The sequence below is a fragment of the Jaculus jaculus genome, chromosome 1, assembly GCF_020740685.1.
Source record: "Jaculus jaculus isolate mJacJac1 chromosome 1, mJacJac1.mat.Y.cur, whole genome shotgun sequence".
In the NCBI taxonomy this organism is placed as follows: Eukaryota; Metazoa; Chordata; class Mammalia; order Rodentia; family Dipodidae; genus Jaculus; species Jaculus jaculus.
Window position 1 is genome coordinate 116,257,660 of NC_059102.1, and position 27,392 is coordinate 116,285,051.

A 27,392-nucleotide genomic window follows, 5' to 3' on the forward strand; every position below is an offset into this window, starting at 1 on the left:
TAATATAAAGAAAAGAACTCACTAGCTCCAAGTTTTGGAAGTCCATGGCCTGAGATCTGGTAGCACTGTTGATTAGGGCTCAGTGAGAGCCTAATGATCGTTGGGGTCACGTAATGGTAGAGTGTATGCTGGGAGCATTCCCATCTCAGAACAGGAGTCTTCAAATTGAGGAGGCAGGCCCCTGTCTTCAGTATCAGTTTGGGCAGAGCAGGGATGTACCTTTTCAGTGCTTAGATACCTGAACTGGCTGAGGAAAATGGGGCAGGAATGGGTGGGGGAGGGGTGGCGTGGGGTGGGGTGGCCTTTGGGGGAAGGGTGGCATGAGGTGCTTCTACTGAGACATGGTGAGGCCTTGTGGACTCATGGGAGAGGCTATGGAGAGGTGGCAATGACTCTTAACCATAAGTGTGGGAGAGTACAGGTAAGAAACTGCTTTTAATTTTTGGGATGTGTGTGTATTTCTGTGATAAATGGGGAGATGTGTTTCTATGGTGTGTGTATGTTTGCATGGCACATGCACAGGTCAGAGGACAATATTGAATTTGAGTCCTCACCTTCTACCTTGTTCATCACTGTGTTCATCTTGCTAGCTGTCCCACAAACTTTGACTTGTTTCTCCTTTCTCTGCCTTCTTTCTTGCCATAGGCACATAGCAATTACAGATGCAGGCCCTATAGTGGCCAGCTTTACCTAGGTTTTTACCAGGCTCAGGTGCTCACACTTGCTTGGCAAACATTTTATCCACCAAACCATCTTCCAGGCTCTTAATTGTTTTGATTTAGGTATTAAATCATTGGAACTCAGTTCTTTTTCCTGCAAATAGTCTTACTTAGTGTCTACTTTCTTTGATACTCCAAGAAAATTTCAAAGTGCATCTTACTTACCAGAATTGATTTTTCATATAGGTTCTGAAGATACGTTGGCACAAGGCTCATTTTCTTTTTAAACTATTTTCTCCCCTCTAAGGAAGTCTTTTAAAGTCCCAGTCAATGATGAAAGCTCCATACCCCCTAACTTGCCTCTCAGACTTGAGATGTTTGTTAATAAGGTGTAAAGGAACTAGAGGGCCAAGGGGCATGATAGCATCCATGTATGAGTAAGGTGTATAAGGGGGAAATCTTACTTGACATCCTTTTTTGCATTTTCTGCATAATCTTAAGCAGGGCATTGAGTAAAAAACAGAACTAGAATGTGTTGCATTTCTTTTCTCTTAATGATGCTCATTAATTTTGTAAGCTAGTGGCTTACAGTATTTACACTGGAAGGAAACTTGAAATCACTGGGTCCCTTTATTATATGAGTAAAGAACTTGGAACCTGAGAAATGTGAGGGACTTGAAGACAAGCACAGTCATCCCTCTGTGTCCTAGGAGGAATGGTTTCAAGACACACACTTACAATGCTCAAGCCCGTATTATAGATGGCATGGTATTTTCATATAACTCATGTACACCCTCCTTTAAATCATCTCTAGATTACTTATGATGCCTTATACAAAGTTAATTATCTACTATACTATAGTCTTTAGGGAATAGTAAGCATTTTTTTTTCCTAATCTTTTCAGCCCTTGGTTAGATAAATGCATGGGTGCAGAAACCTGCTCTGGCATGGTGACTGTGACAGCAGGCTAATTCTCTACTCTCACTCAGTCTAGAGCCCTTTGCATTATGTTCTGATACACACCATCTCTGTTGAGCTATGCAGTGATTCTAGTTTTGTACCTTTTTCATTTTGGGGATTCCTCCCATCATTTAAAAGGGAAAAATGTCCAGGGGAACATGCAGGAGAAAAGACGAGGGTTAAGTAGAAACTAAAAGGAACCAAAGCACCTATCCCATGTAATCTGTGAGGACTTTGAATAATTTGAAGGCAAAAATTTGTCTATTTCTATCTTTCAGATTAAAAAAATGTAAACTGTGATAATGAACTACATTGTTCTCATTTCATAGTTAATTTTTTTAAAAAACTGTGTGTGTTTTCTGTATTTACAGAAACATACCTACTTCCAGACTGATAGCTTTTAAGTAACACTACCCCATGAACAGTGGTCTTATTTTAGAGAAACTCCTTTGTCATAATCTCTTCATGGATACAAAATAGGACATCAGTGGCCACTGATTGATCACCCTTAAAGGTCAGAGTTCTGTGGGTCTGGTGTGTCTGATCCAGTCTATCCACAATCTTCACTTAGCTTATATAGGTTATATAGGTTATATAGGTTAGTGATTAGATTTTATACGTAGTGATACTATACCAATATGAAGAGTCTATTTGCTCTTTAAAATGATTATCAGCTTCCTTATCCCATATTGTCACATAACCATTTATGTTATAGAGAACATTTTCCTTTAATCAATATTAAAACATGCATTTTTATTTTTTTTTGGAGCAGGCCATTCAATTCAGATAAGGCTGGTTTGGATGTCACTGTGTAGCCTAGGTTGTCACTATGTAGCCTAGGTTGGTGTTATACTCATAATCCTCCTGTCTCAGCCTCTTGAGTATGGGTTACCACCCTGCTTGATATAACCTCTATGGAAGACTTTTCAAAGAGTTATCAAGTCTTATTGACTGCATATAGTTGTTCCTGTTTGAAAAAGAACTAGAAAATACAGACAAAGTTTACTAGAATAATTTTTTGAGTGTCCATTTACTTAATTCTTTGTGCCTATGTAAGTAGGACTTCCTCCTCCTCCTTTTGATGTGACTTAAATTGCTGTATACTGAAGGGCTTCTTTCTGTGTCACATCTCTCTGCTAACACCAGTCCATTTCTACACAATGCAACCCTGCTCAAGTTCTCAGGACACGGGCATAACAGCAAGCTTCTCACACAAATTGCTTCTAGCCCAGTGCAGGCAAAGCTCTTCCTCACCCTCACAAGCCAAACCTCACAGTCCATATACTGCATTCATGTCATTCAACTCTGACAAGAATGGCCCATCAAGCTGTACTTACTGAACTGTAAGGAGTCTCTTAGGCCAAGGTTTAAAAATCTACCCACATTCTTCCCACAAATCAGTTCCAAAAGGCTAAAATCCACATAGGTTTCCAGCATCAATGATAACACTTCTCAGTACCAGTTTTACTGTTGCTGTGACAAGCATACAACCAGAAGCAGCGTGTGGAAGGAAAGGGTTTATTTTGGCTTACAGACTTGAGGTAAAGCTCCATGATGACAGGAGAAATTGATGGCATGAGCAGAGGGTGGACATTACCTTCTGGCCAACACTAACCAATATCAGGTCGACAACAGCAGCTGTAGAGTGTGTCAAACTTTGGCAAAGGGAAGCTGGTTATAATACCCATAAGCCTGTCTCCCAAAATTTATCACCTCCAGGAGGCTGCAATTTATAAATGGCCACCAGCTGGGTACCTGGTATTCAGAGCATGTAAGTGTATAGGGGAAACCTGAATCAAACCACCACAGTGTATGTACAATGATTTTATTGACATGTAAAATGTCCATGTAGTAATTAAAATAGAATGAAGTGAAAATCTTAATAGTATTGTTGTTGAACTATGGGTTGATTTTTATCTCCTATCTTTTTTTAAAGTTTTCTACAAGTAATATATAGTACTTATATTAATGAAATATATTGCGAAGAAAAATAGACATTCATGCTTTCTGTCCTTAAAGAGTTTGCATTCTAGTAAGAAAGACAATCTGCAAAGAGAAATGACAGCACATTGTGGAACATCTTATATGTTGTTATCTATTGGATACTGTGTAACTGGTTTCTTAGGTTCCTATCAACATCTGGTAGAGAGAGAAAAAAAATAATGCAATTTAATGGTAGGACTAGAACTACCATTATATTAGCTTTGTACTGCCACTGGAACAAATTACTGTAAACTTAGTGGTTGAAAACAGCACAATTCTATAAATCAGAGGTCTGTAGGTAGAGCATGTTGTAGCTGGTTCTCATGTCCAGGTTTCATAAGGCCACAAGTATTGGCAGGGCTGCAGTACTTTGTTGTGGGGAATGAATAGTTTCCCTAGTGCATTTAAGCTTCAAACTTTTAGTTCCATGGCAGGGAAAATGGCTCAGTAGTTCAATGCTTGCTGCTTAAACCTGGGGGCCTTTTAGACTAGAGACCACCAAGTTCAGTTTGCCAGTACCCATGTAAAAGGGCTGGGCTTGGCCATGAGCGTCTATAACCCCAATTGGTGGGGGCTTTGGGGGAGGAAGAGAAAGAGTCACTAGGGTTCCCTGAAAGGCATTAGCTCTAGGTTCAGAGAGAGACCCTACCTCAAAGAAAGAAATATATGAATGAATGATAAAAGGATACCCAGTTTTCTCCTGGTCTCTGTGCATTTGCACACACATGTGCATGCAGTACATACCACACACACCTGCAAAAACAAGTGAAAAAATTAAGCTTCCTGTGACTTTAGGACTAAGGTGTTTCCTTGCTGACTGACATGTAGTCTGTATCTATGGCTTATGACTCCTTTCCTCCAGTAACACTGGACCAGTCCTTCTCATTATGAATCTCTGAGCAGCCTTTTGAGTCTTAGTTGAGTGTGTCTTTCAAGAGCCTCGTCCAATGACTGAGATCTCAAGGGCTATGTAATTGTTGGCATATTTGAAGTTCCAGGTAGGCAGTTGGGGTTTAGTACAAGACTTGCATTCTACCAGGTTGGAATTGTTGAAGGCTAGCTGGGTGAAGACAGGCACACACAGGCAGGAGCCCTCGACTGTCATGTGGAGTTGGCACTTAGAAGACGAGACATAGTATGCTTATCCATTTAGCTAGTGCATGAGTTCCACAGTGTTGTTCAGAGCAGCCCAGTAGCTCACCACTTATCCCCACACTTCCCACACTTAGGAACAAGTGTGAACAGATGGACATGTTCTCAGTCTGAGGATTTTGGCTTTGCTTTGAGGGAAAACAGTCCTCATTTCCTATGAAACGCTTTCCTTTCTTGACTTAGTTTAGCATATCATGAGAAAGAACAGGGATAGAGACCTCACATGAACCATTATTGATAGACTTGCCATTCACAGATTTATAAGTATTCAGAAATAAATGACATTTGTGGTTAAATTGAAAGTTACCATGTTATGTAATTTTCTAAAACTCTTTTTCTTCATGGAAAGAAGTAGAAATTGTAAAATCTAAATTTTCAGAAGGCATATTTATAGAGACATCTTTAGAAAATGTTTTTGTTACACTTTGTGACTATTACTTCTTAGCTTGAATTTTTTATAACCTCTTCACAGGTAATATCTGTAATTATTGGTGAGATTCTACCTGTCGGATAAATACCTGCTGTGGCTAATACTAAACAGCCGTCTAACTACATACTTTCGAAAATGCAGGAGTTGCAAGTGAAATGTTTTACACATTCTAAATTAGGAAGTGAAAAGCTGCTTAACAGAATTAGACCACATGATTGCAGCTAAGCAAGGACAGGGTGACTGGTTTTTCTTTTTGTTGCGGGACTAGCTGCATATGTTTGTCACATCTAAGCTAGACAGTGGGGACACTTGCCCAGTCTAGAATCTCACTGTGGGAACTGGTTGCAAGTTAACCTTAATAATTTAACAAGTTTTTCTCCTGGTGCATGAGCTCAGAGTTGATGACCTTTGTAATATACTTGAGGTAATTATTAACCACTTGCTGTGAGTTTTGTAGGCAGCCAGTAGTCACCTGTTTGTGTGTATGCCTGGGTGTGTGAGTTGAGGGCACCTGTGAAGTGAAAAGGCTTAGAGTTTGCTTCTGACACAGCTGCAGGTTCAGAGCTTAGTTGTTATTTGCTGGAAGGACTCACAAGGATTGCTGAAAGCTACTGTCCCCAGGTGTGGTATATTTCAGGGAAAGGACAGAAGTTTCAATCAGCCAGCAAAAAAATGTACATTGTTCTTATCCATGAAGAGGGTGAGCAATATACAGTTGGAGACATAACTTGTAGATCAGTTATGTGGAAAAATACAAACAGAATATGGCCAACTAGAGATGCTCACGTGAGCCCCATTGTTCACAATTTTATTGGAACTTTGTCATATGACTGGCTTACTCATTAGCTCCCCACCCCATAAGCCAGACTGATACTACGTGATATGAAACTAGTAGTTTACATGATGTGGTTAACTCCTACCCTGTATATTTTATCTGATGGTACCTGCACTTGCCCTAAATCATATGATGATCTGGATAGGGTTAAGTTCTTACCTAAGAAAGTTAATCTAAATTAAGGTGGATTTTACAAATTGCATTTTCAAGAAGAAAATTTAAGTATTATTTTCATTGTTTTATTGAGATATAACTTTTACATATCATAAAATATTTTCACTTTGAACTGTATCCTATACTCCTTTCACTGCTCAGAACTTGGCTTGTGCCTCTTTGTAGTCAGTCCTTCCCCATTCTTCTCCCCAGGCAACCACTAATTGAATTTTTGTTAATAAAAATTGTTGGGTTTTTTTTTTTTTTGGTAGGGTATCATCTGTAATCACTATGTAGTGTTATGTCTCTGCCTTTTTTTAAACCATTATACCATTTGAATTTTATTACTTTAACATTTCTGATGTAGCATGAAATAGGTAAATATTAATAAATTTGGTTGAGAATTAAGAACAGGACTTAGACATGACCAATATAAAAGAAATTGTCTCTAGGCTGTCTTTTTTATTCACACATCATCAGCATTTAATCCCTTATTGATTCATCCCCTTCATGTGGTCCTTTAGATGCTACCCTAACTAGTTTAGGTGGGAAACAAAGATGCAGATAGTATGAACAAGTCATTGGATTAGAACATGATTTTAATGCTGCATGGCAAAAGATAATATAGCAATATTTCATGTCTATTAAGAATAGCTCATGTGTCACTGCTACCTAGTAAAGAATTATGACATATCCTTGGACCTACACATGACTTTCAATAAAAAGTAAAATACTAAAAATATATAAAAAAAGAAAAAATAAAATTTACCTTTTACATTAACATAATAACCAGAATAAAATCTGCAGGAATATAAAAACTTCTATGAATATAGTCAATATAGTAGTAGTAGTAGCTTTTTATTTCTTCTAATTTAAAAATGATAACTTTGAATTTATTATAAAAGATTATATTCATTTTCTGTTAGTTTTCAATTATCTATAAAATGCTAAATTAAGAGAGCCTTGATTTTTTTTCTTTTTCTTCATTTTTTTGAGTTAAAATGCATCTTTTTAAAAATTAGTTTTGTACTCAGTAAATACAGTCAAGTTGGTACCATTGTTAGCCTCCTTTTCTGTCTTCCCCTTCCTCCTGGCTCCTCCTTGTTGGGGTATATTGGTCATGCATTGTGAGGTTAGCCCTCAGTTATGGGTAGGAGGAAATGTCTCTGTTTATCATGCATGATCCAAAGTGTGGCTCTGACATTCTTTCTGTCTTTACTTACGCAAATTTCCCTGAGCCATGTTGGGTTCATTTTAGGTCTGCTTCAGTGATGAGGTCTTGGGAGCCTCTGTGTCTCTGGATATCTGATTTGGTAGGAGTTGATTGTTCTTTGTGTTGACCTCCTTCACCCTTGTGCTTGTACCAGATTCACCAAGAAAACAGTAGCCTTGCTTATTTCTCCAATTATTCATAGTTTCAGCTGGTACCCTTTTGAGGTATGATGGGGTGGTTCTCTCCTTAGGATCTGTGTCTGTCTGAAAAAGAGAAACAGATTCTCTAATGGAGAGTAAAGTTAGCACCAGATAAACGAGATAACCATTATTTTTTTAGAAAGAATTTACTAGGTGTAGGCCCACTTGTAGCCCACAGTTGGTGGTAGCTTGATAGTGGAGAGTGGGCTCATTTTTGGATCTAGTTCTGACTTGTTTCCCAGCTCCACTGAGCGAATCATTTAGCCAAGTCAAGAGCAGTTGGTTTCCCACCGTGGCTGTGCACCACTGTTGCACTTGTGTGAGCATCATGACAGGTTACTTGCTGCTAAGTAGGGTAGACTGTGAATTGCTTGGACAGATATTGGTCATTTTTCCCCAGTCACCCATATAGCACCTTCTGGCACTAGACACGCTGACTGTCTGGGCACTGACTCTCTTCCAGCTTCAAGCCATGTTACTCCATGTTATGTGTCAAACACATCTGGTGTCTTCAGCAGTAGGGTCTTACTGCTAACCTTTGGTGGGTCATCAAGTATTCTGACAGAAATCTGTCATTCTTTTAGGAAACCTTGTAGGTCTCTCTGATCAAAAGCTCATTGTGGATGATAGCTACCTGCTGGTACTGGGAGTTATAGGTCAGTGCCCATGAAGAGAAGGTAGAAAAAGATAAGTAATGTAAAAGAGTTAGAAAGAAGAGGGAAAGAGAGAGAGAGAGAGAGAGAGAGACAGACAGACAGACAGACAGACAGACAGACAGACAGATAGAGAAGCAGTAGAAGATTAAGGTCAGTCTTCATCATACCCTCTCCAGGGCTTTGTGGCTCAGGTGTTCCCTCTAAGGGCCTGGTGAAGGTTCAACCATTTGGTCTGTGTTTTAGAATGTAGAATTTTACGGTATCATTGCCGTTTGGGTCCAAATTTGTGCCTCCTCCTCTCCTTCCCCTTCTTTCCCTCCCCACTCACTTTATTGTCCAGTCCTCAAGATTCTTGCTGGGTATGTCAGCATCTTGGGTAGATTCAGGTTAGGTGCTGTAGATGAGTGAGACTATGTGGCAATTATCTTTCTGTGATTGGGTGAGTTCACTGAGAATGATCTCTTCCAGGTTCAACCATTTTTCTTCACATTTCATTGTGTCATTTTTTTCTTACTGCTGTGTAGAATTCCATCATGTAGATATACCACATCTTAGTTATCCATCCTTCTAGTGATGGACATCTGGGTTGATTCCAGCTCTTAGGTATTACAAATTGAGCCTCTATAAACAGGGTTGAGCAAATCTCTCTGGACTGAGGCTTGGAGGTTTTAGGCTACATGGCCAGTAAGGGAATTACTGGGCCTGTTGGTAACTCTATAATCAGCTTTTTCAAGAGTCTCCATATTGATTTCCAAAGTGGTTGTACCATCTTACATTCCCACCAGCAGTGGATAAGGGTTCCTATTTCTCCACATCCTTACCAGCATTTATTTTCATTTGATTTTTTCTTAAGGTTTGCTATTTTTACTGGGGTAAGGTGAAATCTCATACTTGTTTTAATTTGCATTTCCCTGATGATTAGGGATGATGGGCATTTTCTTAAGTGTGTGTTTGCTATTTGTATTGCTTCCTCTGTGAACTGCCTTTTCAGCTCTTTGCCCCATTTTGTGAATGGGTTGTTTGACTTTTTATCATTTAGGTTTTTGAGTTCTTTGTAGATTCTAGAGATTAGGCCTCTGTCAGTTGGATATTCTGCAAATACTTTCTCTCATTCTGTGGGTAATCTATTGGCTTTGCTTATTGTATGTTTGTCTGTGAAAAAAACTCTTCACCTTCATGTGATTCCATTGGTTGAATGATTGTTTAGGATCCTATGCTACTGGGGTTTTGTTCAGGAAGTCTTTTTCCATTCCTATATCATGGAATGTTCTTCCTATATTTTCTTCCTATAGTAGCCAAGTTTCTGGTCTTATATTGAGGTCTTTGATCCATTGGGAGCTGAGTGTTGTGCATGCCGAAATGTGTGGATCAAGTTTCAATTTCCTGCATATGGTTATCCAGTTTTGTCCAGCACCATTTGTTGAAGATGCTGTCTTTTTTCCAGCCTCTATTGTTAGGGCCTTTGTCAAATATCAAGTAGCTGTAGTTGCTTGACTCGAAGTCTGGGTCCTCAATTCTATTCCATTGGTCTATACCTGTTTTCATGCCAATACCATGCTTTTTTTTTAATTACTATGGCTTTGTAATACAGCTTTAGATCAGGTATGGTGATGCCTCCAGAGGTATTTCTTTTGCTGAGGATATGCTTCAATATGCGTGGCCTTCTGCCGTGCCATATGAATTTTGAGATCAATTTTTCTGTCTCTGTAAAGAATGATGTTGGGATTTTGATGGGAATTGCATTAAATCTGTAGATTGCCTTTGGTAGGATTTTCATTTTCACAATGTTAATTCTGCCTATCCAGGAGCATGGGAGGTCTTTCCATTTTCTCAAATCCTCATCAATTTCTTTTTTGAGTGTTTTTATGTTTTTGTTGTATACATCTTTCAATTCCTTGGTTATTCCAAGGTATTTTATTTTTTTGTTGCTATTGAAAGTGGGACAATGTCCTTTATTTCTTTCTCTGTAGCTTTGTAATTTGCACATAGAAAAGCTATTGATTTTGTAGCCTGCTTCTTTGCTGAAGGAGTTAATCACCTTCAAGAGTTTTGGGATGGAGTCTCTGGGTCTCTTACATATAGAAACATGTCTACTGCGAATAGAGCTAACTTAACTTCTTCCTTTCCAAATTGTATCTCTTTTATTTCTTTCTCCTGTCTTATTGCTTGAGCTAGGACTTCCAGTAGTATATTGAAAAGCAGAGGTAAAAGAGGACATCTGTGTCTTGTTCCTGATCTCAATGGGAAGTCATCCAGTCTCTCTCCATTAAGTATTATTTGGGCCTTAAGAGCTTTATTATGCTAAGATATGAACTGATCATGCCAGTTCTCTCCAATTTTTTAATCATGATGTGATGTTGTATTTTGTCAAAGGCCTTTTCTGCATCTATTGAAATAATCATGTGGTTTTTGTGTTTAAGCTTGTGTATTACATTGACAGATTTCCATATTTTGAACCACTCCTGAATTCCTGGGATGCATCCTACATGATCAAGGTGGATAATGCTTTTTTAAAATTTTTTGTTTTTATTTTTACTTATTTATTTGAAAGCAACAGACAGAGAGAGAAAGAGGCAGATAGAGAGAGAGAGAGGGAGAATGGGTGCGCCAGGGCCTCCAGCCACTGCAAACGAACTCCAGATGTGTGCGCCTCCTTGTGCATCTGGCTAACATGGGTCCTGGGGAATCGATCCTCGAACCGGGGTCCTTAGGCTTCACAGGCAAGCGCTTAACCGCTAAGCCATCTCTCCAGCCCGCATAATGCTTTTGATGTGGTGTTGGATTTGGTTTGCAAGGATTTTCTTGAGGATGTTTGTGTCTAAGTTCATCAGGAAAATAGGCCGATAGTTTTATTTACTTGTGGCATCTCTGCCTGATTTTGGAATTAGGGTGATACTATCTTCATAGAAGGAGTTGGGGAGCTTTCCCTATTCTACAGTTGTGTGGCACAGTTTGAGAAAGATTCATTTGAGTTCTTCCATAAAGGTTTTATAGAATTCAGCTGAGAAACCATCTGGTCCTGGACTCTTCTTTTGGGGGAGGTTTTAAATTCTCTTTTCAATCTCAATGAGTGGGATAGGTTTGTTTAGGAGATTAATCTGCTCTGAATTTAGCTTAGTTAGGTGGTATGTATCCAGGAATTTATCCATTTCCTCCATATTATCCAGTATGGAGTAGAGGTTTTTGAAATAAGTCCTGATGATTCTGCCAGTTTCACTTATGTCTATTGTGATCTCTCCTTTTTCATTTCTAATTTTGTTAATTTGATGCATCTTTTTTTTTTTCTTGATCAAATTGGCCAGGGGTTTGCCAACCTTTTTTGTTTTTTAAAGAACCAGCTCTTTGTTTCATCAATTTTCTTAATTGTTTTCTTAGTTTCTAATTCATTAATTTCTGCTCTCATATTAATTACTTCTTTCCATCTGGAGCTTTTTGGGTTGGATTCTTCTTGCTTTTCCAGTGCCTTTATGTGGATGGTTAGGTTATTGATTTGGGATCTCTCTGTCTTTGTTATGAAGGCATTTAGTGCTATGAATTTTCCCCTGAGGTCTGCCTTCATTGTGTCCCATAAGTTTTGGTACCATGTGTTCTCACTGTCATTCATTTCTAGAAATTTCACAATTTCATTTTTTATTTCGTGTACTACCCGTTTATTGTTTAAAAGTGTGCTCTTTAGTTTCCAGGAGCTGATGGGATTCTTGGTGGGTCTTTTGTTGGTAATTTCTAGCAATTTAGCATTGTGATCTGATGTCATGCAGGGAATTGTGTCAATCTTCCTAAATATATGGAGGCAGGCTTTGTGACCCAGTATATGGTCTATTTTGGAGAATGTTCCATGGACTGCTGAGAAGAATGTATAATCTGTTGATTTGGGGATGGAATTTCTGTACATGTCCATTAAGGCCAAGTGATCTATGGTTTTGTTGAGCTCTCTTACTTCCCTGTTGCGTTGCTGTGTGGATGGTCTGTCTATTATTGATAATAGTGTATTGAAGTCCCCAAGTATGATGGTGTTGGTGGTTATTTCTGTTTTATTGTCACGTAGGTTTTGTTTTATGAACTGCGGTGCCCCTGTGTTTGGTGCGTAAAGATTTATGATTGTGATAGCCTCTTGATGGATCGTTCCCTTGATAAGTAGGAAGTGGCCTGTGTCTTTTTTGATTATTTTTTTGAAGTCTATTTTATCCGATATTAGTACAGCTATGCCTGCTTGTTTCTTATTCCCATTTGCTTAGAATATCATTTTTTACCCTTTCACCCAAAGGGGGTGTCTGTCTTTAGTGGTGAGGTGGGTTTCTTGAAGACAACAGATTGAGGGGTCTAGTTTTCTGATCCACCCTGTTAGCTTGTGTCTCTGATGGTGAATTAAGGCCATTAATATTTAGGGTAATGACTGTGAGGTTTGATTTGATCCCTGCCATATTGTGTTGGTATATGTGGTTTGGTGTTTTCATGGACTTTGAAGTTTTTTGTGTCTTCTCTGAGTTTGGTTATTATGATCTGCTTCTTGTAGACATTTGAGGTTGATTATTTGGTTCTTCTGTGTGGAGAATTTTCTGACATACTCTCTAGGTTTGGTTTGGTGTTCATATAATTGTAAAGCTGAATTTTGTCATGGAAAGTTTTTCTTTCACCATCTATTATGTCAGGGAAACTTTTGCTGAGTAAAGTAGTTTGGGTTGGAAGCCATAGGTTCTTAGACTTTTCAGTGTTCCTTCTGGCTTTCAGGGTTTCCATTGATAAGTCTGAAGTAATTCTGATGGGCTTACCTTTAAAAGCGATGTGCTGTTTTTCCCTACTGCTTTTAGGATCTTCTCTTTGGTGTCAGTATTTAGAGTCTTAATGACAGTATGTCTTGGAGAGTTTCTCCTTTGGTCCAATCCATTTGGAGTTTTGTTAGCTTCTTGTATCTTGATGGGCTTTTCTTTTGAGAGAGTGGGGAAGTTTTCTTCGATTATTTTGTTAAATAAGTTCTCCATGCCTTTGGTCTGAATTTCTTCTCTTTCTGGTATTCCCATGATCCAGATGTTAGGATGCTTAAGGGTATCCCACAATTCCCTCACAGAAATTCTTGAACTTACTGAAATTTTTGAACTCTCGAATTGTTTCTAGTGTCTTGTCTTCCAGGTTGGAGTTTCTATCATCCACATGGCTGACTCTATTCTTGAGAGCCTCTAAAGAGTTTTGGGTTTGTTTTAGGTTTGCATTTTCTACTACTTTTCTATGTATAGTTTCCATCCCTCTGTCAAGTTCCTTTTTCATATTATTTTCTGATTTTCTTGATGCTTCTTGAAATTCATCCTTGCATTTCTTTATGTCTTCATTTAACATCACCAGCTGATTTTTGAGGTCTTCTTTTTTTCACTCTCCTTCATATCTCTTAACTGTCTTTGAACTCATTCCATTTTCTTATCTATTAGGTCTAGTCTAGTGAAGGCAGCATCCACACGATTATCAGTCCTTTGTTGTTTTTCTGCAAGTTCTACCAGTAGCTTGGTCAGGGTTGCATTGCTCCTAGCTTCATTTTGGTGTTCTGATCCTAATGTCTCTTCTGTGTTTTGATTAGAGGCATTCATTGTAGGACTGGGTGATCTTACTGGATTTACTTGCATTTGATTTTTTCATGTTTTATTTATTTATTTATTTATTTATTTTGTGCTGTGGTCTGCCCATCACAGTTTATGGGCAGGGAGAGTAGGACTGTGGTCTCGATGGACAGGGAAAGTGGTGCCTCTTGGGGGAGCGGGCCTGAGCTCACACTTGGGAAAGCAGATGGGCAGAGTGGTCCTGAGCTCATGCGTGGGTGGGAAGATCAGCTTGAGCTCACTTGCAGGGTGGGCACATGTGGGTGTTGGGTCCGAGCTTGCACGGGCAAACTGGCAAAGCTGGCCTGATCTTGCATGGAGGATGGGCAGAGAGGGCCTGAGCTCATGCATGGGCAAGTGGAAGGGGCCTGAGCTCATGTGTGGGCAGGTGGAAGGGGCATGAGCTCATGTGTGGGTGGGCGGTTGGAGCGTCTGAGCTCATGCACTGCGGGCAGATGGGCAGGCGGCTGCTGCAGCCTGAGCTCGCATGCATGTGGCAGGCAGACAGGAGGTTGGGCCTTCGCTGGCACGTGTGGATGGGCAGAACGAGCCTGAGCTCACACGTGGGCAGGTGGAATGGGCTGAGCTCGCACGTGGATGGGCGGCAGGTGCAGCAAGTGGGCAGGTAGGTGGAGCAGAATGAGCTCACAGGGGTGCATGGGTGGCGTGGGTTGGCAGATGGACAGATCAAGCCTGAGCTTGCGCATGCCAGCAGGTGGAGCTGGCCCGAGGTCATGCGTGGGCAGGGGTAGCTGGGTGATCACCTCTGTGCAGTGAGGCAAGTGGAACTCGGCTGGCCTGGGTTCCCTTTCCTGCAGTAAGTGTGGGAGTATCCTGAGGCTGGGTCTATGGATAGTGCAGCTGCTTGGGAGTATTGGAGGACTGGTGGGCTACCTGAGAGTGAGCAAATCAGCTGATTCCCTTTTTATTCCCCTCTGTGCCCTCTCACTGGTGATCTATTCAAGATTGCTCTCCCCTAAAAGACCTAGTGAACCCTTAATGCCTTGCCTTGCCTTCCCAGGGAGGTGCAGCCCTGTTAGGTGGATGCCATCTTTTTCTGGAAGGCCCCCCTTTTTTTTAACATAGTGTAATAATGTCAGTAGATTTATTCATATTGGTTATATCAGTAGTTCCTTCCTTTTATATTACTGAGTAATAATATCCTTTATGTGACTATACCATTCTATCTGTTTATTTGCTGACTAAAATGTTTGTCATCAAGTTTAACACTTCTTTCAAAACTTATAGACATGATTTTATGTGGACATGAAGTTTGCTATTTGTGGGTGGTGTCCCAGGATTAGTTTTGCTAACAGACAGTGATTGGTGTTTTTCATTTCCAGTAGAAACGTGGAAGGGTCTTCATTGCACTCACTCCTCATAACCTTTTTTGTTGTCTGTCTTGTTATGTTTAGATATTCTGGTGGACTCAGCTTCTCATCATAGTTTTAAGGCACATATTTCTTTATATTATGTGAGAGAATGAAAGAGGAAGGAAAGAGACATTAGTGCCTTTAGCCACTGCAATCAAACTCTAGACTTGTGTACCCTCTTGTGCACATATGCGACCTTGTGTGTTTAGCTAGTGTGGGATCAGGTCCTTAGGCTTTGCTGGCAAGTGTCTTATCTCCTAAGCCACCTCTCTAAATTTTTTTTTAATTTTATTTATTTATTTATTTATTTGAGAACGACAGACACAGAGAGAAAGACAGATAGAGGGAGAGGGAGAGAATGGGCGCGCCAGGGCTTCCAGCCTCTGCAAATGAACTCCAGACGCGTGCGCCCCCTTGTGCATCCGGCTAATGTGGGACCTGGGGAACTGAGCCTCGAACCGGGGTCCTTAGGCTTCACAGGCAAGTGCTTAACCGCTAAGCCATCTCTCCAGCCCCTCTAAATTTTTAATTTAAGCCATCTCAGTAAATTTTTATTTATTTTTATTTATTTATTTTTATTAGTTTTGTATTCAGCAAATACAGGCAGTTTGGTACCATTATTAGGCTCATCCATGACCTACCCCCTCCCCATTGGCCCCTCCTTGTTCAGGTATATGGGTCTTGCATTGTGGGGTTAGCCCACAGTTATTGGTATGATAAATGTCTCTGCATATCATGACCCAACATGTGGCCCTGCCATTTTTTTCCACCCCGTCTTCCTTAAAATTTCCCTGAGCCATGTTGGTCTCATTTTTGGTCTGCTTCAGTGCTGAGGTGTTGGGGGCCTCTGAGGCTCTGGCTCTCTGAGTTGGTAGGAGTTGATTTTTCTCTGTGTTGGTCTCCTTGCCCATTGTGCTGGTATCCGGTTCATCAGGAAAACAGCACCCTTGCTCCTTTCACCAATTTTCAGCCGTGGCCCTTTTGAGGTATGACAGGGTGGCTCTCTCCTTAGGATCTGCATCTATCAGAAAAAGGGAAGCAGATTCTCCAATGGAGAGTAAGTTAGCACCAGGACAAATGAGATAACTTTTGTTTACTTTTTTTATAGAGAGTTTAATAGGTGTAGGCCCTCTTGTAGCCCACGATTGATGGTAGCTTGATATTGGAGAGAGGGCTTATGTTTGGATGTGGTTCTGACTTGTTTCCCAGCTCCAGCTATGGGTCCCGTACCACTGAGGGGATCAGTTAGCCAAATCAAGAGCAGTTGGTTCCCCACCACGACTGTGTGCCACTATTGCACTCGTGTGGGCATCACAACAGGTTATTTGCTGCTAAGTAGGTTAGACAATGAGTTGCTTGGACCTATATTGGTCATTTCCCCCAGTCGCCCATGTAGCACCTTCTGGCACTAGACACGCTGACTGTCTGGGGACTGACTCTCTCGTGGCTTCCAGGCATGCCGTTCCATTTTACATGTCAGCTGAATATGGTGTCTTCAGCAATAGGGTCTTATCACTAACCTTTAGTGAGTCATCAAGTACTCTGACAGAAATCTGTCATTCTTTTAGGAAACCTTGTAGGTTTCTCTGATCAAAAGCTCATTGTGGATGATAGCCCCATGGTGGTACTGGGAGTTACAGCCAACTCAGTAAATTTTTAAATGCCTTCTTCTAGAAGGTTTTTTTTTTTTTTTTTTTTAAATGAAAACGGGAGGCAGTGGGAGAGAATTGGCATGTTAGAGCCTCCAGCCACTGCAGTTGAACTTCAGATGCATGCACCATGATGTGCACATGTGTGACCTTGCACACTTGCATTGACTAATGTTGTCTAGAGAAGGTAAGTGTTTACCTCAAATTAAACCAACAAGAATGTTACCTGCTTTTTGTTTTGTTTTTTTGTAATTTTTTTTTTTTTTTTGAGAGAAAGAGAGACAGAGAGCAAATGAATTGGTGCACCAGGACCTCCAGCCATTGCAATAGAACTCCAGACATGTGCACTACCTTATATGTCTGGCTTACGCTGGACCTGGAAAGTTGAACATGTATCCTTAGGCTTCGCAGGCAAGTGCCTTAACCACTAAGCCATCTGTCTAGCCCACCTGCTTTGTTTTTTGATACAAGGTCTCATATAGCTCATGGTGGCTTCAAACTCACTATGAAGCACATGCTTGCTTTGGCTCATGATTCTCCTATCTCTACCTGTGCTGGGATGACAGGCATGTGCTACTATATCTGGCAGTGTCATCATTGTTTTGAATAATTAATTGTAGCAAATTATATGAAAGACATTATTGGAATGTTCATAGATCATTAGAAAGAAAAATATTACTGTTTGCCAATGACAAGGGACTACAACATGGACTATTTAGGAGATACAACAAAAATATATTTTAAAATGAGGTACTTAAATTATGTCATAAAACTTGTAATTATGTAAGCTTAATCATTTATCACTATACAGAAAATATAATGAAAAAGATACTTAATGTTTGACATAGTAAAATGAACCTGCCTTATCTGTTTACCCATCCATGCATGCTTCCTTGCATGTGTGTGTGTGGGGGGACACTTATTATCAAATGCAGAGAACTATACTATTTTAGTAGAAAGAAAACAAAACAATAATAGAAATATAAAAATATAATCTACTCCTTGGGGAGTCTTGATGTTGTAAATATAACAGTACTAACAAAGTTAACTTATATATATAATACCATACCAATTTAGATCCTAATTGGATGTGGAATTAAATTTGATCGATAGTATAAATCAAGTAAACAAGAATTCTAGAGGGACTTTTTAAAAAAAAAATACTCTTAATCACAAAATAATTTGAAATAATTAAAATTAGATGCATCTGTTATAAGCCAGTGAATATGCACTTCAGCAGGAAAGGTCAAGAGTCACACAATGGATATTCAGAAGAGATTAGAACTCCCTACTAAGTATAGTTACTGGAGTTGAATGCCAAATTAGCTTTAAAGGCAGAACGAGACACTTGAGGGTTTCACCAGAGGGTACAAATTCCAAAGCCTCTAGACAGACACTGTGAAGCACATACATGAGCTAGACGAAGACCACAGAAGACGCTGGACACTTAGACTTGTGTGTTCCTCATACAGCAGTACTTGCATTTAGTTGAAGTCTGAAATATAGTTGGAGGAGTTAATGTTGCTAATTTTTAAGTGAGGCCAGATATCTGTTGGTAGGAAGAAGAGTTTGCATGTATCAGAGTGCAAGGGGCACGTAAAACCTGTGAATCTGATTTGTAAATGTTGGCATTTGAAGAGGTGGGAAGAGATGATTCAGTGATTGAGCACTTGCCTCAGGTATGCAAGGCCCTAAGTTCATCCCCATTACTGTTAAACAAAACAAAATGATGACAAAGACAATAAACTGTTAGTAGTTGGTGTACTGGCCAGACATGACATGTGGGAATTAAGGATTCCTCACTGCCTAAGGTTACTTATTTATAGTTACATGCCATTGCTTTTCTTTGTAGAGAGAAACAAAGGGAGTTTTGCCATTCTCAGCCAAAGCATGTTCAAAAATATGTTAGAAAGATGATATAAGTTAGTGACAGTGATGGAAACAAAATAGAAGTAGAAAAAAATCAATTTAATAAATGAGAAATCAAGAAATTTAGTAAAATCAAAACCTTAACAAAAAATGCTGGGTAAATGATAATATGAAGAAAGCTACATTTAGATCTATTTTATTCTCACACCATACAAACTGAATTCAGGCTGAAATAAATGTTTTGAAGTGAATATTGTACTAATCTTTAGGGGAAGATAATTTATATATTGTTAAAGCAATAAATTAAGTAGAGCGAAGGTTGGCATGTTTGATTATGAAAATTTGATTTTCTAATAAAAATGGTAAAAGCAATATAGTTGAAACAATTTGAATTTTGATATGATAGGTAAGATTTTTCATTCAATTGGGGATATATCTGTAAAGATGGACCCAATAGACAGATAACCAAAAAAATTTTGCATTATGGAATATAGCAGCTGTCAGATTTGGTCCAAAGAGCTTCATTTTGTACTCCGGACAGTTCTTAGGTACTCGAATGCTAGGGTGTTTTGGAAGAATAAAAGTGGTAGTGAGGTGTATTCAGCATAGTACCTGGCCTGTGAGCATGACCTGCTGTTCAGTCATTGTGGTCATCATCTTTCCAAACAAATTTCAGTTACTTGGCAAAGCTTCTTCCTTTTTCAATCTAGAAAACATTGCATGGCAACCAATTTTATATGTATATTGTTTATGCAACATTTTCCCATGTATTCTTTCTCTCTCTCTCTCATTGATTCTGGCTCTGACCCCAGGAAGTATTTGTATTTTTCTCAGTGGAGGCTTCATGACTCTTCAGTAATCACAGGCTGGTCATTGTCATCATGTGCAGTTATTCTGCCTAGAAAATCACCTCTGATAACTGAAATATTCCCCTTTCTGGCTACACACTTATCTTTGCAGCTTGAATGGTTTGCTTTTACTTCTCTTGTTCTTCAATCTCTCACTTTTTGCCTCCTCTTATGACAGTGTCTAGTGCCTCATGTTGTATTTTGCAAAATTTGTAAAAAAAAAAAAAAGTGTGTGTGTGTGTGTGTGTGTGTGTGTGTGTGTGTGTGTGTGTGATAGAAGGTTTGAGTGGTCATTTCCCCAAATGACATACATGAATGATGAGGTACATAGGCATGTGAAAAGATGTTTAACATCATTAGGCATCAAAGAAATGCAAATCAAAACCACTTTCACACCCATTAGAAGAGCAATAATAAAGAGTACCACGTGTTCATATAGAAGTAGGAGCTTCTCCTCCTCTTTGCTGTGGGAATCTAGAATGGTACGGCTGCTGTGGGAAACATTCTGGCTATCATGCGACCTACCAAGTCCATTTCTTGGTGTCAACCTAAAAAAAATAATAAAAATAGCCTGTCAACACAGAGATATGTACATGAAATTTGATAGCAGCATGATTCATAATTCAAAATAGATAGCATAGATGTATATCAACTGATAAACAGATAAGTAAACTCTACTGATGTGTACTACAGCATGCTGAACTTTGAACTCACTTTGCTATATAAAAAAAGCCAGTGGCAAGAAAAAAAAAAAGAAAGGAAAAAGTACAAGCAGTGTCTTTCTATTTTTATGAAATGCCCAGAACAGGCCAATTTATGTATTTTTTTAAAGTATGTCACTAATTGCCTAAGCTATGGGTAAGTAATATAGTAAAATAGGGGATGACTGCTAATAGATATTGTTTTCATTTATTTATTTTTTTTTTTTTGGAGGGATGAAAGTGCTCTAAATTAAATTTTAGAGATGGGTAAGCAATTCAGTAATACATACTCGAGAATGGTTAATTGCTTGGGGACAGTGGCAGATGTGGTACTTGGGCCTACCTGTAGTCCCAGCTGTGATGCTGAGGACAGAGGACGACTTGAGCCTAGGAATTTGAGACCAGCCTGGGCAAGTTAGTGAGAACATGTCAAAACAACAAAAGAAAACACATGTTAAAATACTTGTTGAGGTCTGGAGCGATGGATCAGTGGTTAAAGCATTTGCCTGCCAAGCCTAATGACCCAAGTTCTATTCCCCAGTACTCACGTGTAAGCCAGATGCACAGAGTGGTGCTTGCGTCTGGACTTCCTTTGCAGAGGCTGGATGTCCAGGTACACCCATTCTCTCTCTGTTTGTATCTCTCTGCTTGCCATATATATATATATATAAAATCTCAGTTTGCACAGGCAAATGTTACAGTATTTTAACTGTGTGTCAATAAAATTGTTAAGCTTGGAAGAAAATAAAGTCTTTGTCATTGGCCCATGGAACATACTTCTCAGTGTGGTCAGTTAGGAAGTTGGTTTGGGAATACTCCTGACTATACACTATTGACAGTAGAATTGGTCTGGGTCATTCTCTTCCAGGTAACTTGACTGAATAAACTGTTTATTTTCTTGTAGCTCTTGTGAAATGTTTTTACAAGGTATTTTATTTATTTTCCTGTCTCAGTTTAGTATAAGAAGCACATTTTATAGTCAGTCAGTGACTCTTGGATTTATTCTGGCAAGCATTTCTCCTCTTTTAGTATATGCATTAGGAGAAGACAAGTGTGTAGATTACATAGGAGAGTTGATTCTTCTCCCACACTTGTCCTTGGTTTTTCAACACTAGTATAGAACCTCAAACGCAAAGTTTAACAGCTTCATTACCTTTCCATACTCTACTCTGAATCTCGTGGCTTTTTTTACTTTATTAATTTTATTTTATTTTTTGAACCAGAATCTTGGTGTTTTATTTGGGCTGTTTCTCCTGCTCCCTGGCTTTGTTCTAAAATGTTGTGGGCTGAAAAACTTTCAGGTAATTGGGTTGCCTTAGTTTGGGTTTTACCAAGGTTGGTGTTCTGGCTCCATGGTTCTGTGGCCTGTTGAGTCCCACCCAGGTTGAGATGCCTGGACTTGCCTAGTAGCTTCCTCCACCTCCACCAGGAAAAGGTTTCTTTGGGGCAGCACTGCGTTGTGGGTGGAGTCTAGATCTTCAGGCTCTCTGCAGCCTATGGTTAGTATTAGTCAAGGCTCTCTGCTCAGCTATCATGTTTTTCCTTTTTGTGATTCACTAATGACAACACACCACAGAAAGGGACCTATTAATTGTAAATAGAGACGAGGTAATAATTGAAAAAATGATCAGACTCCATTTTTATTCCTCTATGAGGAAGACACGCGTTGGGAATCATGAAAACAGAAGGCTATGGTGGTGGCAGGATTTTTTAGCTGCTCTCCAGCTTTCATGCTGCAGTGCCTGATTAGGGAGGAGAGAAGCCAAATTTGGCAGGAGGCGGCCAGCAGACCTAGTAGCTGCTTGCCACCCCTTGCTCCAAAAAGCCTTTCTACAGAGAGTTGCTATGGCAGCAGGAGGCAGTTTAATGGCAAAGGCTCATCTTTGGGGTAGCATGCTGTGCCCCAGCCATTCCCTCTGGCCTTCCAACCCAAGGGGCTGGTTAGACCAGGGCCTCACTGTGAGGTGGCTGTGACTGCACGTGGCCTCAAGCAATGGAGTGTAAGCTCCTCCAGACTCAGAGGAGAGCTGTGTCTTATCCCTGCTTCTCCTCGGTGCATTCCTCTTTGATGTCCCATCCTGTAGCCAGCCTTATCCGGTTGTTTGCAGTTCCTTAACTATGTTCTTTCATGCTTTTAGGCGTACCATTTCCTCTGCTCCTTTCTCCATCTGTCTGGAAAATTCCTACTTGGATTGGAAATGTGACTTAAATACTGCTTCCTCCTCAGTGCTTCCTCCAGCCTCTTTCCTTCACACAGAATATGCTTTTCCCCTCACCATGCCTTCCATGACAGTGATGGGACTGGTTGTAGTTTTGTCTTTTGTGGTTTTCTGACTTATTTGCATTAAAAATTGTGTTTTTTGGATTTTGTCCCTAAAAGGCCCACCTCAGAGTTAAATACCTAAGACTGTAGATTGAATGAATTATCTTTTCTATCATATCATTCTGTTTAATCTTTTCACTATTGCTTCTGGTACTCTGCTGTGACTAAACAGACTGTTGTCTGCTGAGAGGATGGGCTAGGTAATACCAGATCTTCCCAGCCAGCATCAGTCTTACTAACTCTCCATGTCTTCTCACTTCCAGCTTAATGGAAAAGAATAGCACTTGCCAGTCTTCCCTGGGTTCACATCAATGTGACCTCAGATTAGCTACCCACCTTCTAGGTCAGTTCCCTTAGTCATTTAATTAGGATATTGTGAGGATCCAGCCTAAGACGCTTTGTGACTTGAACTGAATTCTTGATAAATCTTATTTTCTTTTCTTTGGTGAATAAAGTAAAAGCACAATAGAGATTTAAACTACCTTTAAACCTTCCCTGACATCAGGTAATTAGGTTCTATCTTCTTGCTATGAACATTGCTTTTAAAGTCTTCTTTCCCTCTTTCTTTCTCCTTTTTCTTCTCCCTTTTCCTGACCTTCTGTGATTTAGTGTCTCTCAGGGCTCCATGGCCCTGTTTTCATCTTTGACGCTCCTATCCTCTTATTCGCTGTGAAGACTAGACATTTTACTTAGGTATTCTTCCTTTTCCTGCCTTTTGGACATAATTTGTTATTGTATCTCACAACTTTCAACTTATAGTGAATTTACTTCATATTTTCCTCAAATAATCCCAAAGCCACCAGAATGGTAGTGCATGCATACCTTACTTTCTGGCCTCTCTGATACTTGCTTTGCAACGTGGGCCGAGTGTTATTTTTTTTTCCATTTCATCTCAGTTTTAAGTTCAAAGCTCACTTGTTTTGTAATTGCCTTTGCAACTGTGATCTCTGTGCCTACGATCATGCTGTGTCCATGTGGTATGTGCTCGTGCCTGCAGGGCCCAGGCTGTTTAGGTTCCGGGGTATTTTTCTCATAATATTTCTTAACCTTCTTTCATTCCCATTTTTGGTATTTAATTCATTCCAGTTCCTCTAAAGAGTGTGAAATGTAAAGCTGTTTTGAAGTTATTAATAGAACTGATCCAAGCTTCACTGAGGATAGTGGCACAAAACTTGCTTCTGGGCTACAGTGATGGTAAAGCTCCGGCCCTGCAAGTATGAAGACCTGAGTTTGAGTCCCCAGCACCCACATAAGTGCCATGCAGGTGTGGCAGCCCACCTGTGATTCCAGTACTAGGAAGGTAGAAAGAAGGTTTCCCTGGGGCAAACTGGCTAGCTACTTTAGCTAGGATCAAATGAGAGAACCCATCTCAAAAAATAAAGTGGAGGGTTGGAGAAATGGCTTATCAGTTAAGGTGCATGCCTGTGAAACCTAAGGACCCAAGTTCGATTCTCCAGGTTCCACATAAGCCAGATACACATAGTGGTACAGGCGTTTGGAGTTCATTTGCAATGGCTAGAAGCCCTGGCACGCCCATTCTCTCCCTTCTTCTCCCCCAACCCTGTAATAAATAAACAAAAATAAAATCTTTAAAGAAAATAAATAAAGTGGCAAGTGATTGAGGAAGACTCCTGACATCAACCTCTGGCCTCAACTCATATGTGTTTGGGCACACATGTGCAAGTGCAGGTATGAGTTATTTTTAAAATTTTTCTCCTAATACTTTTCAATTTTGGTTGCTTATGGGTAATTGAAACCACAGAGAGATAAATCACACATATAGGGAGGCTGTGATAAAACTGTACTAACGCTGGGCTTTTTCTGTAGGGAAAGAGAGAGAGGTGTGTGTGTGCGTGTGTGTTTAATAGTAGTAGCAGCAGCAGCAGAATGGGCTGTGAGTGGTGTGTGTGTATGTGCAGATGTATACACTCCTTATGCAAGAGTACAGAGGCCAGAGGAAGACATAGAGTGTCACTGTCATTGTTTCACCTTATTCCTTGAGAGAGAGTGTCTCACTGAACCTAAAGCTTCCCATTTTCTCAACTAGTTCAACGAGGTGAGCAGGGTGCTCTAGAAGTTCTCAATCTCTCCCTCCCTCAGTGCTAGGGTCAGGTATGTGCAGTTATGCCCAGCTTTTTATGTCAGGGCTGGAACTCGAACACAGGTGCTCATACTTGTCCAGCATGTGATTTTACTGGCTAAGCCATTTCTTCTGCCTCTGAGCTTATTCTTAACTTGAGTTGATTACTTATCTCATTATCAAAAGGAGAGGAGACCTGTCATCCAAAAAACATTAAGATCCTTGGGCTTCTAGGTTGCCTTAAAAAATATCTATTTATCTATTTATTTATTTATTTATGAGAGACAGAGAGTGAACATGAGAATGACAGGATCTCCTGCCACTGCAAACAAACTCTAGATACATGTAGCACTCTATGCATCTGGCTTTACATGAGTCCTGGGGAAATGAACCTAGGGCGTTGGACTTTGCAAGCACATGCTTTTACTGAGCCATTTCTCCAGCCCTCTAAGTTGCTTTGCCATTGTGTGTTTGTATGTATGTGCATGTACATGTACAGAGAATTGGATCTACTACATTCTTAAACTGTGGAAGTAGGGAAGGTGTGGACTGTAAGCATACATTGTGAGTATAAATTTCTGAAGATACTACTTAAAATTATATTTTCATTCAGTTGGTTTGATATGCAAGCTAAAACCAGCAGGCCTATTTGGACAGTAATGTGAAGTCATTGTAGAATTTGTCTCACCATCTTGTCTTTATTTTCATTGCGCTAAACTTGTTCTAGAGGCTACCATTGTTCATGTCAAGGCCAATGATCAAACAGTCACAAACATTCCTATGCAGATTTTTCTTCCAAATGAAAAATCAGATATTTGCATTGTGGTCCTATTTTATGCTCACACCAGAAGGCGTTTAGTGCCTACTATTAAATGTAAAATATGAAAGGCACATCATTTTCCTGATGATGTAAATCACTGAGTGCCTATAATGTATGTTAAGTGCTTCATATATGTCATCAGTGGTCGTACCACAAACTGTAGAATAAGTGATATGTAGTTTTATAAAACCTAAAGTTAAGGAAACTGAGGCTCACAATAAGTACGTTCCTTAAAGTCAGAGAACTGTTAGAGAACCAGAAGCTGGGTGTGGTGTACATCCTAGCTACTTGGGAGGCTGACGCAGGATGAGTGTACTTTGGGAGTGAAGGAGATACTGAGTCATAAGAAAAAGACAAGGAACAGGTTCACGTTGGTCTGACTAAAACGCACTGTAAGGTTGCTGTCTAGTCAATGGGTAAATAACAGAAATATGTCTTGAGGTATAAAATAAATACAGTGGGGACACATGGAGTGCAAGAGGCAGAAGGTTGCAGGACAACCCTGCAAGCAAAGCATTGGTTTTCAGGAGGTGGTCCTTGATCCAGCCTGCACCCAGCGGCAAGGCCCTGACAGCCTAAGCCTGTTTTTCACAGTCATGAGATTGCACCACATACTTCTGAACATGTTGCTGGTCGTGAAGAACTGTGCTGTCAGCTTCTCTCCCTCACCCAGTTCCCCTGCTTGCTTCCCATCATTCCAAACAGTATACTGCACTATTGTGAGGATAGAATAAGTTGATCTGTGTAAAAGTCAGTAAGTGTTGGCTCCATTTATCATTGATATTGTTAGCAGTACTAATCATACTGTGGGCAGTGGTAGCAGTAGTTGATTCATACTCTTCCAGGACCTGCCTATTCCCTGTCCAGAATCTGTTTTTGTACCATTCATTGCATGGGGTCCAGGCACATGCATGTTCAGTCAGATGTACAGGACAGATGGAGGGAGGATTAGTAAGGGAGTGCTTGTTTTGTCCCAAAGGTTGCCAGAAACAGTTTTCTCAATGCCTGCCTGTACAAACTGCCTCCTTGTGATCAGCCATGGAAACTGTCTGTGAATCCCATCTTTATCACTTCTGTTTGCTTCTTTGAACTCCTTTTCTCAGAGTGCAGTATTAACGGCTTTGAATTCACTAGGAGGATGACTGTTTGATTAATTTGTACTGTACCTTACACCTCCCTTCCTACCAGTTCCTGGTCCCCTCACTCACTATACTGTAGTGTGCAGCGTTATTCCATCTACAAAGACCTCTCTGCAATGTTCCCCATCTTTTTTCTACTTAATCTTTGTTTTTAAAAAAGAATACTATCTTTTATATGTATTGGCTTTCCTTTTTTTTTTTTTTTCATTTTCATAGTCTATCCCTTGATTAAATCTGAAAGGCTGAGAAGAGATCACCTGATTCTTAAATTTAGTTATATTTCTGGTGTAGATTTGAGTGGCTAGTGAAAAAACTATTGATAGATAAGTGACTTTAAGAAACATAGTTGACGTGAACTCAGAATTACACCGTTCCTTATATTCTCTCTCTCTCACTTCCTCTCTTTCTATAACATTATACTTTGCTTATCACTTGAGAATATTTGGACCTCACTTTCTCTTTGGGCAGGTGATAACATTAGCTGTCTTTGTCCTCTTTTTGATCTTATCACATTGCTTTTTTCTCTTGGTTTTACCTGTTGAAATTTGTGATTTCTAATTAATTTTCCCTCATTAAGAGTATACATATACAAGATACAAAGGGGTAATTTAGGATCTGAGTATTGTTTTATATATCTTTTATGGAAGTTTTTAATAAGTAGTAATTGTTGTGGTTATCTCAATTTAAATGCAACTTCCATTTTTTAGAAAGTAAGTATTCTGAAAATAAAAGAAAATTATTCTAACACCCATAGATGACTGAAA

The 27,392-nt window shown here is 39.7% G+C and overlaps 1 protein-coding gene across 4 annotated transcripts in view; it reads left to right on the forward strand.

Annotated features, from left to right (window-relative positions):
• Positions 1-27,392, forward strand: part of Slc44a1 (solute carrier family 44 member 1) — a 224,334-nt gene that overhangs the window by 70,903 nt on the left and 126,039 nt on the right. The window lies entirely within an intron of this gene.